Source organism: Haematobia irritans, chromosome 2 (genome assembly GCF_050003625.1).
Source record: "Haematobia irritans isolate KBUSLIRL chromosome 2, ASM5000362v1, whole genome shotgun sequence".
Lineage (NCBI taxonomy): Eukaryota > Metazoa > Arthropoda > Insecta > Diptera > Muscidae > Haematobia > Haematobia irritans.
The window spans coordinates 65,923,310-65,937,110 of record NC_134398.1 but is presented as its reverse complement, the minus strand read 5'-3'; positions in this window follow the sequence as shown (position 1 = coordinate 65,937,110).

Below are 13,801 nucleotides of genomic sequence, written 5' to 3'. Positions count from 1 at the left end.
CATGCCAAAAGTGGTCCATAATCGTACATAGCCCCATATAAACCGATCCCGAGATTTGGTTTTGGAACCTCTTGGAGGAGCAAATTTCATCCGAGTGAGTTGAAATTTGGTACATTGTGCTAGTATATGGTCGTTAACAACCATGCCTAACTAGGTCCATATCGGTCTATAGTTATATATGGCCCTCAGATAAATCGATCCCCAATCACACAAAAATTGGTCCATATCAAGTTCATAATTGTATACAGCCCCCATATAAGCCACCCCCATATTTCAATTCTGGCTCTCTACGTACAAAAAGTCCATATCGATTCGTAATTATTTGTAGACTTAACTATACATAACTTTTTTGTCTAATATATACCATGTATGGACTAAATCACAGTCTTTCGTAGAAGTTTCTACGCAATCCATGGTGGTGGGTACATAAGATTTGGCCTGGCCGAACTTGTTATTACTCTGTTTCTAACCTATTTGAAACAAAAAAGTTAAAATTACACATAAAAAAAATATGGAAAAAAAGAGTTAAAAAAAAAAAACAAGTAAGGAAAGTCTAAAGTCGGGCGGGGCCGACTATATTATACCCTGCACCACTTAGTAGATCTAAATTTTCGATACCATATCACATCCGTCAAATGTGTTAGGTGCTATATATGAAGGTTTGTCCCAAATACATACATTTAAATATCGCTCGATCTGGACAGAATTTTATAAACTTCTACAAAATCTATAGACTCAAAATGTATGTCGGCTAATGCACAAGGGTGGAACACAATGCTAGTAAAAAATAAATATGGGAAACATTTAAATCTGAAGCAATTTTAAGGAAACTTCGCAAAAGTTTATTTATGATTTATCGCTCGATATATATGTATTAGAAGTTTAGGAAAATTAGAGTCATTTTTACAAGTTTTCGACTAAGCAGTGGCGATTTAACAAGGAAAATGTTGGTATTTTGATCATTTTTGTCGAAATCAGAAAAACATATATATGGGAGCTATATCTAAATCTGAACCGATTTCAACCAAATTTGGCACACATAGCTAGCATGCTAATTCTACTCTCTGTGCAAAATTTCAACTAAATCGGAGCAAAAAATTGGCCTCTGTGGTCATTTGAGTGTAAATCGGGCGAAAGCTATATATGGGAGCTATATCTAAATCTGAACCGATTTCGATGATATTTTGCAAGTTTTTCGAGACTCACAAAATATTCGGAAGGAAGATCGGTTGATATACACGCCAATTATGACCAGATCGGTGAAAAATATATATGGCAGCTATATCTAAATCTGAACCGATTTTTTCCAAAACCAATAGGGATCGTCTTTGAGCCGAAGCAGGACCCTATACCAAATTTTAGGACAATCGGACTAAAACTGCGAGCTGTACTTTGCACACAAAAATACATCAACAGACAGACAGACAGACGGACATCGCTAAATCGACTCAGAATTCTATGACGATCGGTATACTAAACGATGTGTCTCCGACTTTTCCTTCTTGGCGTTACATACAAATGCACAAACTTATTATACCCTGTACCACAGTAGTGGTGAAGGGTATAAAAAACGGAATTAAAAAAACCTCCTGTGTAGTTAAAATAAAGAACATCTTTGGGGGGACATTTCTGAAAGTTATTTAAAGTTGTGTCTTTAGAACTTCCAAATTTTTTTTATTGGTAATAGTTTGTGTCTTCGCTAAAACAACTTTAACTTCACACCCTTATAATTTCTATAATTTCGACTTGAGGATGTAAAAATGTAGATGGTACCGTAAGATATAAAAACTTTAAAAAATAATGTATTTGTGAAGTGTTGGCAAGCAAAAAATTATATTTCTGACACTTTTTGATGAAAAAATCTAATTTTCTTAATTAGTTTTATCGTAGGTGAATTTTCATTTCGCCTTGACATAAGACAGAATTAAATAGTAGCGCTTCCAAGAAAAAAACCCTACCAATTGAATTAGTACTTCTAGAATTTAGATAATCTTTTTGTTAATAGTGATTAACTTATTTAATCACTATTTAATGACTGAACAATAATCCATTATAACAAATTTTCAAGAAATGTAAACAAAGTCATTAATAATACAATAAATTTAAATAAATGAGGCAACCAAACGAAATCGTTCAGAACTGTGTGGAAGAAACCGCAGATGCTGTATGAAAAAAGAACAATCAAATCAATAAATCATGACTCTGATTGTAAAAATTGATTTATACAAAGTGTTTCATGCCACTGCATCCACAAGGTTCATTTTTGAGGTTATCGCAGGAAGTACACTGTTAGAAAAATATGTTTTTCATATGTTCCGATATAAACAAAATGTGTTTCGGGCACGATTTTAAACCACAATATATTTAAGTGCGAACATGTAATTTTCCTAAACTAACACTAAATGTTTGGGACATCTATGTTAATATGTTAGAATATATTATGTTTGGGGCATGAATGTTTCATAAAAATCATATGTGTGAATACAAACATATATAAATTTACAAATTTCAACTAAACATACATATGTTGTGATATTTTATTCAAAGCGACAGAGAGAGTATAGAGAGAAATAGAGATGGAAACCGGGAGAGTTGATGAAAGATATCAATATAACACAGCAAAAGAGTCAAAAGAGAACAATTTCTGTGAAACCGCTTGTATGTTGTTTCGGAAAACTGTTTTATGATAAGGCCAAAAATTTGATATGTTTAAGTCTAAATATTATTTAATTTGAATAAAGAGAATATACATTCTGAACCAAGAGAATAGACATTTGAAAAACAAACAGCTTATGTTTTCGCCTTGAGAGCAGCATTTTATGTATGTGTGGACATGTGGTTTGTTTATCATTTTGGCATTATTTTTTTCTTGGTTCGTTAAAAGAAATCAGGGGTCGTCATAAAAATAACGAAAGGGCACTATACTCTTTTTAGAGTTGGGACGGTAAAATGAAATAAGGAGGAACTAGTGAAAAATTACACAGTAAAATGTAAAAAAACAAAGTTTAGTTTCTCTTTATTAAAAAGTAGTCCACGAGGAGTTAACGGACACCATCAAATATAAAAGCGGGCATTAAGTTCGACTTTTACAGCTAAAACAATTTAAAAAGTTTATTTTCTTTAAAATGAATTATTAAAGAAAAATAAAAGGAATTTAAGAGCGATGGTGTTAAATGCTAGTAAAAAACTGTTCACTCCTAAATAAATTTATGTTTATATTATAAAATTATGTATGTATGTGTATACTCGACTCCACGTTCTTCTTTTGTTAGTTTTTGAATTCCTTCCCAATTTTAAAGTTTTGTACAAAAACAGTTTTTTATTACAAGATTGTTATTTTCGCAATAAAAAATAATATTTTATCCAAAAATCATTCAATTTCGTTTATATCAAGCACTGTTACTGACTATAAATCTTTAATAACGCACATTTCGATGTTTCATTTAAAAAAATTAATATAGTATAAATATAAATGTGTAAATTAAAAAAAAAAAAAAAAAACAAAAAAAAAATGTTCGGTCGGAGCAGGGATTGAACCCACGACCCTTTGCATGCAAGGCAGACATGGTAACCACTGCTCCACGTGGCAAACAAATGTATGTTTCTGTTAAATAATGTTATGTTTGCATGGGCTCGTGGGCGCTGCAAACTATGCTATATAAATGTAACTTAAAACGATAATTATCTACTGGTGACTATAACAGCTACGTAGCCCAGTGGATAGCGTGTTGGCTTACAAACTGTATGGTCCTCGGTTCGATTCTCCGTGCAGGCGAAAGGTAAAATTTTAAAAATTTATAAAAGTGAATAATTTCTTCAACATTATTTGTATTACAGAGAAAGGTGCCCATAACTAAAAAATTTCGTGGAAGTGAAAATTACGAGTATGTTAGGGAATGAGCACAATCGTGTTTGGGAAAAATTCTTCCAAGCATATAATATTTTTGGCTCAAAATGCTTCCAAACATATAATATGTTCACATAAAACAAACATATTAATGTTTCGGCAGTATGCAATAATATATGTGCTTCCTCCAAAATATGTTTGGAACATATGTTAAAGAAGCGATTTTTTTTGAGGGTGTATTAATAAATTAAATGCAAAACTGGTAAATGCAAGAAGCGACATTTTAGGAGTACAGAAATATAATAAATATCGCTTGAAACTCTTTAGAATTCAACCTCAAATTTCTCTCGTTGTCTAGTTCGTTCACCCTCACAAGAAATCGCTTCCGTAACATATACTCCCAAACATATTTTGCTTCAAGCATATACATTTGTGGGTATTGCCGAAACATTTATATGTTTGATCTCTACCAATATATAATATGTTTGAAAGCATATTGGTCTAAACAATATATGTGTGGGTAGTCTAAGTTCCAAACATTTTGTATTTTTGCATCCAAATTCATTAATGTTGTCTTCCAAAAAACAATATGTTATTATGTGGCCATATAATATGTTTGGAAGCATTTTGCATCCAAAAATATTATATGCTTAAAAAAATTCTCCCAAACAATATTGTGCTCAAAATTTTATTTATTTATTTATATATTTACAATCATAATGAATTATGAAAATAAACAGGTAATATAGGTGCTAACAACATAGGTTTTCGACCTGAATGCTCAAATTTTTGTTTCTGCCCAATTGTATATTCCCCCACATCTTTCTCACTTCCACGAGATTTTTTAGTTCTTAGCACCTTTTTCTGTAATACAAACATTGTAGAAGAAATTATTCAATTTTATGTTTTTTTTTTATTTTAATTTTACCTTTTGCCGGACGGGGATTCGAACAGCGGTATAGGGTCGGATCAAAGAAGTAGCTGATCAATTGCCCAAGGAAAAATAAAATGTTAATTTTGTAATAACAAGCAACAACCACCAACTTATTTCAATATCGCTCCCTGTTAAATAGCGCTCCAAGCTACTAAACACATATATATTTATAGGCTATTTCTAAATTAATATATGTTTGCATCCAAGCATATTATATTTACAAACATTTTATGTCCCAAACATAATATGTTCTAACATATTAACATATATGTCCCAAACATGTTATGCTAGTTTATGAACATTATATGCTTGCACTCAAAAATATTGTGTTTAAAAATTTGTGTTCCAAACATATAATGTTTATAGCCAAACATATGAAAAACAGTCTTTTTCATCCGTGTTGATACAAGAGGTAAACCGTCATTTTCTTAATTTCCTCTTGCTAACTGAACAATCTAGGTTATTAAGATCTCTGTGAAAAAAGAGGTCAAGAAGATCAAATCATGCCTCCACATTAAGGTACTGAAAATCTGTTAAATAGCAGAATAGTATTTTCAGTAGGTACTATGAACAGATCATTTGTAACGTATATGAAAGGATTCGGCGTCTAAGTATTTATCACATATAGACTAAGGGATTTTATATTTTCAAGAAATGTTTGGTTTGTAGGAAGATTAATGTTGAAATCTCCTATTATGACAATTTCATTTATTTCTTCTGAAACCCCTCCATTTGTGTCATAAAAGAGTCCATACCGAACAATTAGAATTATTCGATCAATAGAGCGAATTTGCAATAAATGATACTCTATTAATTCGGTGCCGACAGAATGTAAATAGAACGTCAAGTATCGTCAATGGCGTAAATCGAATATACACCGATGTGTATCAGATCTTTGTGACTGCGGACACAACATAAGTTTCTCCAGAGGTGTTGGAATAATATCAAAAAGCTATATACCCTGTAGCTGGTAAATATTGCAACCAATTTCAGCTCGTCTGACAGCTGGCATATTTATTCCAATTTCAGCAAATTTTATTGTTTACAAGTTTCCAAAAGCACTTTTATTTATTGCATTCAGAAATAAAGTGATATTGTTGTTGCTTCATATATGCTTGGCAACTAAAAGTGATTATCGTTGGAGCTCTACATTATTTAAATGAAAATAACTTTTCTTGTACCAATCGTTGTTACCATGATACTGGCAGTGATTCATGTCGTCCAAAAATTGACGAATGAAAACTGCAATAACTCCAGAAATGATCCGTAGTCTGAAGGCAGATTTGATGGAAATCCATGCCACAGTTGTAGAAAACTTGCTCGTGAGCTGAACATATCGCGAGAAAGGGTGCGACATGAAAAACGAACCTGTACTACAGCCACTGAAGTTTCAAAAATTGCAAAAGCTCAACGATCCCCAAAAAATATTGGACTGGAAACAGCCAAGGAGTTGCTTCACTTTCACGAAAGTGTTCAGTTACCATATTTGTTTTTCACCAATGAGAAGCCATTAAAAATTGGACAATTTTGTGAACATAGAAAACAATTGGCTTTAAAAACTACCAAACAAAAAAAAAAACTACCAAACAAAAAACTTATTTTGCAAAATTGTATTTCTATATAAAAAGTTGTTAACATTTTATTCCTATAGAAAATGTCAACATTTTATTTCTATAGACAATTTTGTCAAAATATTTTTTCTCTTTATGAAATACATCTTACCAAACAGTAAAAAATCTACCATTTTGGTAGAAATCTACCAACTGTGTTTACTTGCCAAAGAGGTCAGCTAAAAATTTACATATTCGATTGGACTCCAGAGCTCAGGCGGGACCGATTATAATTGTGTGGTTGAACGTAAAGATGGTCCCTCCACGATCGTATGTAAAACTATATCCTAATAATAGTGAACCTCTGAATAGATAAACATTTTGGCCACAGACCATGGACATTCCAACAGAACTGAACGCCCTAACCACCACCCCACTCAGCACGCGCATTGAAAAAAAGCATGCCCGGTTCCAAAGATTTTGTCTTTACTTTAACCATTTTGGTATTGATTCCGAGCCAAAGAAGCGGAGAATTCAAGTAAGGATACTTTTAAGACACAATTCTCTTTTAAATTTGGGTTTTGTGTACTTGCTTTTAGGAAGCAAATTTTAATTTTTAATTTTTTTAGCTTTTTGTTTTAATATGCTATCAAATTTCTTTAAAAACGAATTAACGACAATTTTATTTTCTGACTCGACTTCTAGTACAAATTATGCTATGTTTCAATTAAAAAACCGTCTTTAAAATAAAGTGTTGAAAAACATGTCCTATTTTTGCTTTGTAATCAAGATGCAATTAGACATCAAATTTAAAGACAATTTCTTTAATTTTAAAGAACTTTTCTGAACTACTAAAGTCAAGTTGACCTTACCCCCAAAAAAATTTTCTTTCATGTTATGATACCCATTTTTAAGTCAAATCACTTAATTACAAAACGACTTCATTGAAAAGTTTACCGACTTTTGGACCAGGAAAAAAACTTTATATCAGTGAAATGTGTCTTCTATGCTAAGTAAAATTTGCATTCGTATTTTAAGGACATGAAATCTTTGGCCTCACGACAATATTTTTTTCAGTGCGTCAACCACCAAAATTTTCCTGATATCAATTCGTTGGATTGTTGCGCTTAGGGCAGGCCCCAGAAGTCAAATTTGGGGGTCGATTTATATGGATGCTATAAAATTATGAACCGATGTGGACCAATTTTTGCATGACAAGTAGAAATTATATACTGGCAGCACGTCGAAATTTCAATCGGATAGGGTGAAATTTGCTTTTCCAAGAGGTTAAAAAAAAAATCGGGTGATCGGTTTATATGGGGGTTATAGCAAAAAAGTGGTCTAATATGGTCTATTTTGAATACCCTCCGACCGACATCGATAACAGCTACTTTTTCCAAATTTCAAATCGATAGCTTGTTTCGTTCGGAATTTAGCGTGATTTTAACAGACGGGCGGACATCGCTAGATCGACTCAGAATTTCACCAACCCGAAAACCAATATTTCGATGTGTGGAGGGTATAAATCCACAGAAGTACATTGCAGTATAGTGGATTTTGAACGAGACATTGTTAAAATTCCCTACGAGAAACATGATAATTCCCAATAGTAAATCGACTGAAATCAATCGAGATTCTACTTTGGGGATATAGTTCTTATTTATCCTTCATGACAGTCAAAATAATGAGAATATGGCGTGGCAGCTGGAGAAAAATACTGGATATATTTAGAAGCGAAAGGTCTTATGCAAATGCACATTAATGTACTTTCGTTGGCTATGGGATATTACCACGGTTTAGGTCTTTATAGTCATACTCATAACCTATACTACTGAATACAAAGGGTGGTTAAATTGTAAGGGCCGATGTTGAATGTGAACCACACCTAAACGCCGAGTTTTTTTCCGAATTTTATTAGAGATTTCTCTATTTCAGACATACTCAATTTGAACCATGGAGAGATACACATTCCAACAACGTGTTAAATGGTTCCAAGAAATGGCAACAGTGGATGGTTAGGTTAGGTTAGGTTAAAGTGGCAGCCCGATTAAGATTCAGGCTCACTTAGACTATTCAGTCCATTGTGATACCACATTAACTAAAAGTACCTATTACATATGGGCACTTCTAGTTTTAACCGCTGAACCTTCTTGATTATTTTTCTTTGTTGAACCAACCAGATTGTTCCAAAAACAGTAGCAGACTGCTTAAGTTAACGTTTTCCAGATCCGCCAGTAATCTGAAGCTATATGCTCCTAAAAGTTGCTTGCGCTTTACACAAAATGCAGGACACTCACACAAGAGGTGTTTAATTGATTCTTTTTCCTCCGCATCATGACAGCTCATACAATAGTCATTATACTTCGCGCCAATAGTTTTTGCAAAATCGCCTATCAGGCAGCGACCCGTTATAGCAGATATCAGGAGTGATATCTGACGTCTCGAGAACATTAGCATATCTAGTGTGCGGTTTAAGTTGAAATGGGGCCATATTTGCTTGGTGTCGTTACAACCCTTGCAATTCTCCCATCGAACATTTGCCATCATAACAGCCTTCTCACGCAGCATGAGCTTGCAGGTAGCTAGGGGCATACCAACAAATTCTAGTTCCCCTGGAATATGTAAGGTAGTCCCTAGCCTTGCCAACTCATCCGCTTCGCAGTTCCCCGGTATGTTCCTATGGCCAGGCACCCATATTAGGTGAATATTGTACTGCTCAGCCATCTCATTGAGAGATTTGCGGCAGTCGATGGCCGTTTTCGAGTTGAGGAACACAGAGTCCAAGGATTTTATTGCAGGTAGACTGTCTGAGTATATATTAATGCCGACATTTTTTGGAACATTACTTCTCAGCCAATTCGCCACCTCTCTTATTGCTAATATTTCAGCCTGAAAAAACACTACAGTGATTAGGTAATCTTTTCGCTATTCGAAGTTCCAGATCATTAGAATATACTCCGAACCCCACTTGTCCATCCAATTTGGAGCCATCAGTGTAGAAATCTATATATTCTTTATTCCCCGGGGTCTGTGTGCACCACGCCTCACTGTTGGGGATTAGAGTCTCAAACTTTTTGTCGAAAATTGGACTCGCCAAAGTGTAATCCACTACGTTAGGCACATCTGGCATTGTTTTGAGGACAGAACTGTGACCGTAACCTTTTTCCGACCACAGCGATAGTTCGCGCAACCGCACAGCCGTTGTTGCAGCTGACTGTTTGGCCAAAATGTCTAAAGGCAATAGATGCAGCACGACATTAAGGGAATTTGTTCCTGTCTTGCTGAATGCGCCTGAAATACACAAACACGCCATACGCTGAACTTTATCTAAACAAGTCGGTTTCTGAAGTGCCGGCCACCAGACTACAACACCATATAGCATTATAGGTCTAACCACTGCCGTGTATAGCCAATGCACAATTTTTGGTTTCAGTCCCCACTTTTTTCCTATTGCCTTTTTGCACGAGTACAAAGCTACAGTTGCCTTTCTCGCCCTTTCTTCAATATTAAGCTTAAAGTTCAGCTTCCTGTCCAAAATAACGCCAAGGTATTTTGCACATTCACCAAAGGGAATTTCAATACCCCCTAAGGAAATAGGCCTAACCGTGGGAGTTTTGCGATCGTTGCAGTACATGACTAATTCTGTCTTTGCAGGATTTACCCCAAGACCATTGTCTTTCGCCCATTTCTCAGTCATCCGGAGGGCCCTCTGAATAATATCTCTGATTGTGGATGGGAATTTTCCCTGACTGCCAGAGCCACATCATCTGCGTATGCCACCACTTTTATCCTTTCTTTTTCTAGAGTAACCAGAAGGCTATTTATAGCAACATTCCAAAGAAGAGGTGATAGGACTCCTCCTTGGGGAGTGCCTCTGTTCACATACCTTTGTATGTTTGCTTGTCCTAGTGTGGCTGAAATACGTCTCTTCATTAGCAGTTCGTCTAACAGCCTGAGTATACATGGATCAACATTCAGAGTTGTCAGTCCATTTAATATCGAGCTCGGATGGACATTATTGAACGCCCCTTCGATGTCTAGAAACGCCACGATTGTGTATTCTTTGACAGATAGTGAGCTTTCAATAAAGCTGACTAGTTCATGTAGTGCGGTCTCAGTAGACCTGCCCTTCGAGTATGCATGCTGTCGTTTCGAGAACAAACTTGAATCGATGCTAGTTCTAAGATAAATATCTATCATCCTCTCCAGAGTCTTAAGTAGGAATGAGGATAAGCTGATTGGTCGGAAATCCTTCGCCCTCGAGTGAGAGGCTTTTCCCGCTTTAGGTATGAAAACGACTTTTGTTTCCCTCCACTTTCCTGGGATATATGATAAGTTGATACATCCTTTATATATCACCGACAACCAGGGGATAATTTTGTCAGTTACAGCTTGTAACTCCGCCGGAGTAATTCCATCAGGTCCAGGGGATTTGAATGGTCCAAAGCTATTGATCACAGTGGATGATCAATTTTCGAAGAAAATCATCTTCAGTGATGAGGCACATTTTCACCTCAGTGGATTCGTCAATAAACAGAATTGCCGCATTTGGGCGAATGAGAATCCAAGAGTGATTGTCAAAAAACCAATGCACCCACAAAGAGTTACTGTTTGGTGCGGTTTATGGGCTGGCGGCATCATCGGGCCGTATTTTTTCCAAAATGAGGCCGGTCAGGCAGTTACTGTGAATGGTGATCGCTATCGGGAGATGATAACGAACTTTTTATGGCCCGAATTGGCAGCTATGGATGTGGACGATATGTGGTTTCAGCAGGACGGTGCCACTTGCCACACAACTAACGAAACAATGGCGCTTTTGCGCAACAAATTCAATGGCCGTGTTATCTCACGTAATGGCTATGTCAATTGGCCGCCAAGATCATGTAATTTGACACCGTTGGACTTTTTTCTTTGGGGTTATTTGAAAGAAAAGGTGTACGTCGATAAGCCAGCAACAATTCAAGAGCTAAAGGATGAGATAATTCGGCACAATAACGGCATAGAACCTCCATTATGCCTCAGAGTCATCGAAAATTTGCACCATCGGATGAAGGTGTGCCACCGAAGTCGCGGCGCCCATTTGGCCGATATTTTGTTCCATACATAATTGAGTAATACCAATATATCATATTGGTATTACTCACTATTTAGGAAATTACAATAATTTCCTAAATAGTTTATGTTTTATTCAAAATCAACATCGGCCCTTGAAATTTCAACCACCCTTTACATACATCCGATTATATTTGAACAAATTATTTTTTTTACATTAGTAAACTAATTCAAATATAAACTGCAACATTTATATGGCATAATTTTTATTAAATTTTAGTTATTTCAATTGAAGTATTACATCAACAGCATTGTATTAACACCATACTGTTCAACCATATATCATTGTATTAAATAAATTATAGTACAAAGAGATCATTTTGTGTATTCATTTAGTTAACTAGCAGTAAAAAATGAAGTCATAAATAACATTTCATTAAACAAAAAAAGTTGTAAATAAACTCAACTGAAATAATTTTCACGTTTGCCACATCACATCTTGGCCTTTGTTATTGCAGGTCTCCTCCGCCATCTATCTATTTGGAAGGTACCTTTTCACTGTAGACTGTTCATTTGTACTGATATTTAGTCTGTACTGTCTTATTTGCCTGGTTGGTTATTTCTCAGTTTCAGTTGGGATTTTTGTATCAGCTGCACTAAAGCAAACCAAGGAAGCGCGAAGATAAATATGACATGTTCAACAATTAAAAGCTGAAAACAAACAGAAGTTCAGCCAGTACCAAAGTAGCAGACTCACAAAAAATGGCTACAATAAAAAAGATGTAATAAAAAAATGAAAAATGACAGTATTATTTATTAACGACATCATTGTATATAAACGTAAATATACGTTCAACGTTGACTGTCCGTATGAAATATACCCTCCGACAAATTTATTACTACTACAATAGGGCTTTACGGAGTTCTGATACACACTGCGGCAATTAATGTGGCAATAAGTCAAGATGATGACACTTGTGTGATAACATCTGAGTACTGAGCGCCATAAAAACTGTAAGAAAAAAAAACAATTTTTTTCTATAAACGGCAATATGAGAAATGAAAAATGTCTTCGGGTGTATAATAGATCTTCGCATAAAACATGAACAAATGCATATATAATCAAGGGGCGGAAATCTAAAGCTATTGTTGTGGGTTCAATTCTGGTGAGAAATGCCTAAGGTTTGTCACTACAAATCAAAGGTCAATTGTTATTATAAATTTACTTCCTTTTCTTAGGATTAAGTCGATCTAGCGCATGGTGTCCGTCCATGTATTTGTAATTCACAGGATTCCGGTCGAAATTTTTAACCGATTTTGATGAAATTTGGTACAGGGTGTTTTTTGGGCACAAGAACGAACGCTATTGGAAGAAATCGGACCAAATTTAGATAAAGCTTCCATATATATGTATCGCCTGATTTAGACAAATGGGGTCACGTTGCACTTTTTTACAAACCGATCGTCAAATTTGGCACAAAGTAATCTTTTGCATCAGTATGCAAAATTTTATCGAAATCGGTGCAGATTTAGCTATAGCTCCCATATATATATCGCCCGATATTGCCAAATTTGTTTATCAACTATAGCACTAACTGTATATGCAAAATTTTATCGAAATCGGTTCAGATTTAGATATAGCTCCCACGTATATGTATCGCCCGATTTTGCCAAATTTCGCCCTAATAACCTTATTTTTGACCATAGAGGTATCATTTATTAACTGATGGTACTCAAATTTTGCATAAGGTAACCGTCTGTGGTATCAATTATACACTGAAAAAGAAGCATACTCGGTTCCAAAGATTTTGTCTTTACTTTAAAAAATGTCGTATTGATTCCGAGCCAAAGAAGCGCAGAATACAAGTAAGGATACTTTTAAGACACAATTCTCTTTTAAATTTAGGTTTTGTGTACTTGCTTCTAGGAAGCAAATTTTAATTTTTCGCTTTCTCAGTTTTTTTTTTTTCTTCACATGCTATCAAAGTCCTTTAAAAACGAGTTAACGGCAACTTTGTTTTCCAAATTAGGACTCGATTTCCAGTAGAAATTATGCTATATTTGAAGTAAAAAACTTCTTTAAAATAAAGTTTTGAAAAACATGTCCTATATTTCAACGATTTTTTGCTTTGTAGTCAAGATGCAAAAAGACAACAAATTTAAAGACAATTTCATTAAATTTAAAGAATTTTTCTGAATTATTAAAATCAAGTTGACCTTAGCCCATACATTTTTTCTTTCATGTTAAGATACCCATTTTTAAGTCAAATCACTTAATTATAAGGACAATACGACTTCATTGAAAAGTTTATCGACTTTTGGACAAGGAAAATAACTTTTTTTAGAGAAATGCGTCTTCTATGCTAAGCAAAATTTGTATTCGGATTTTAAAGACATGAAATCTTTGACCTCACGACA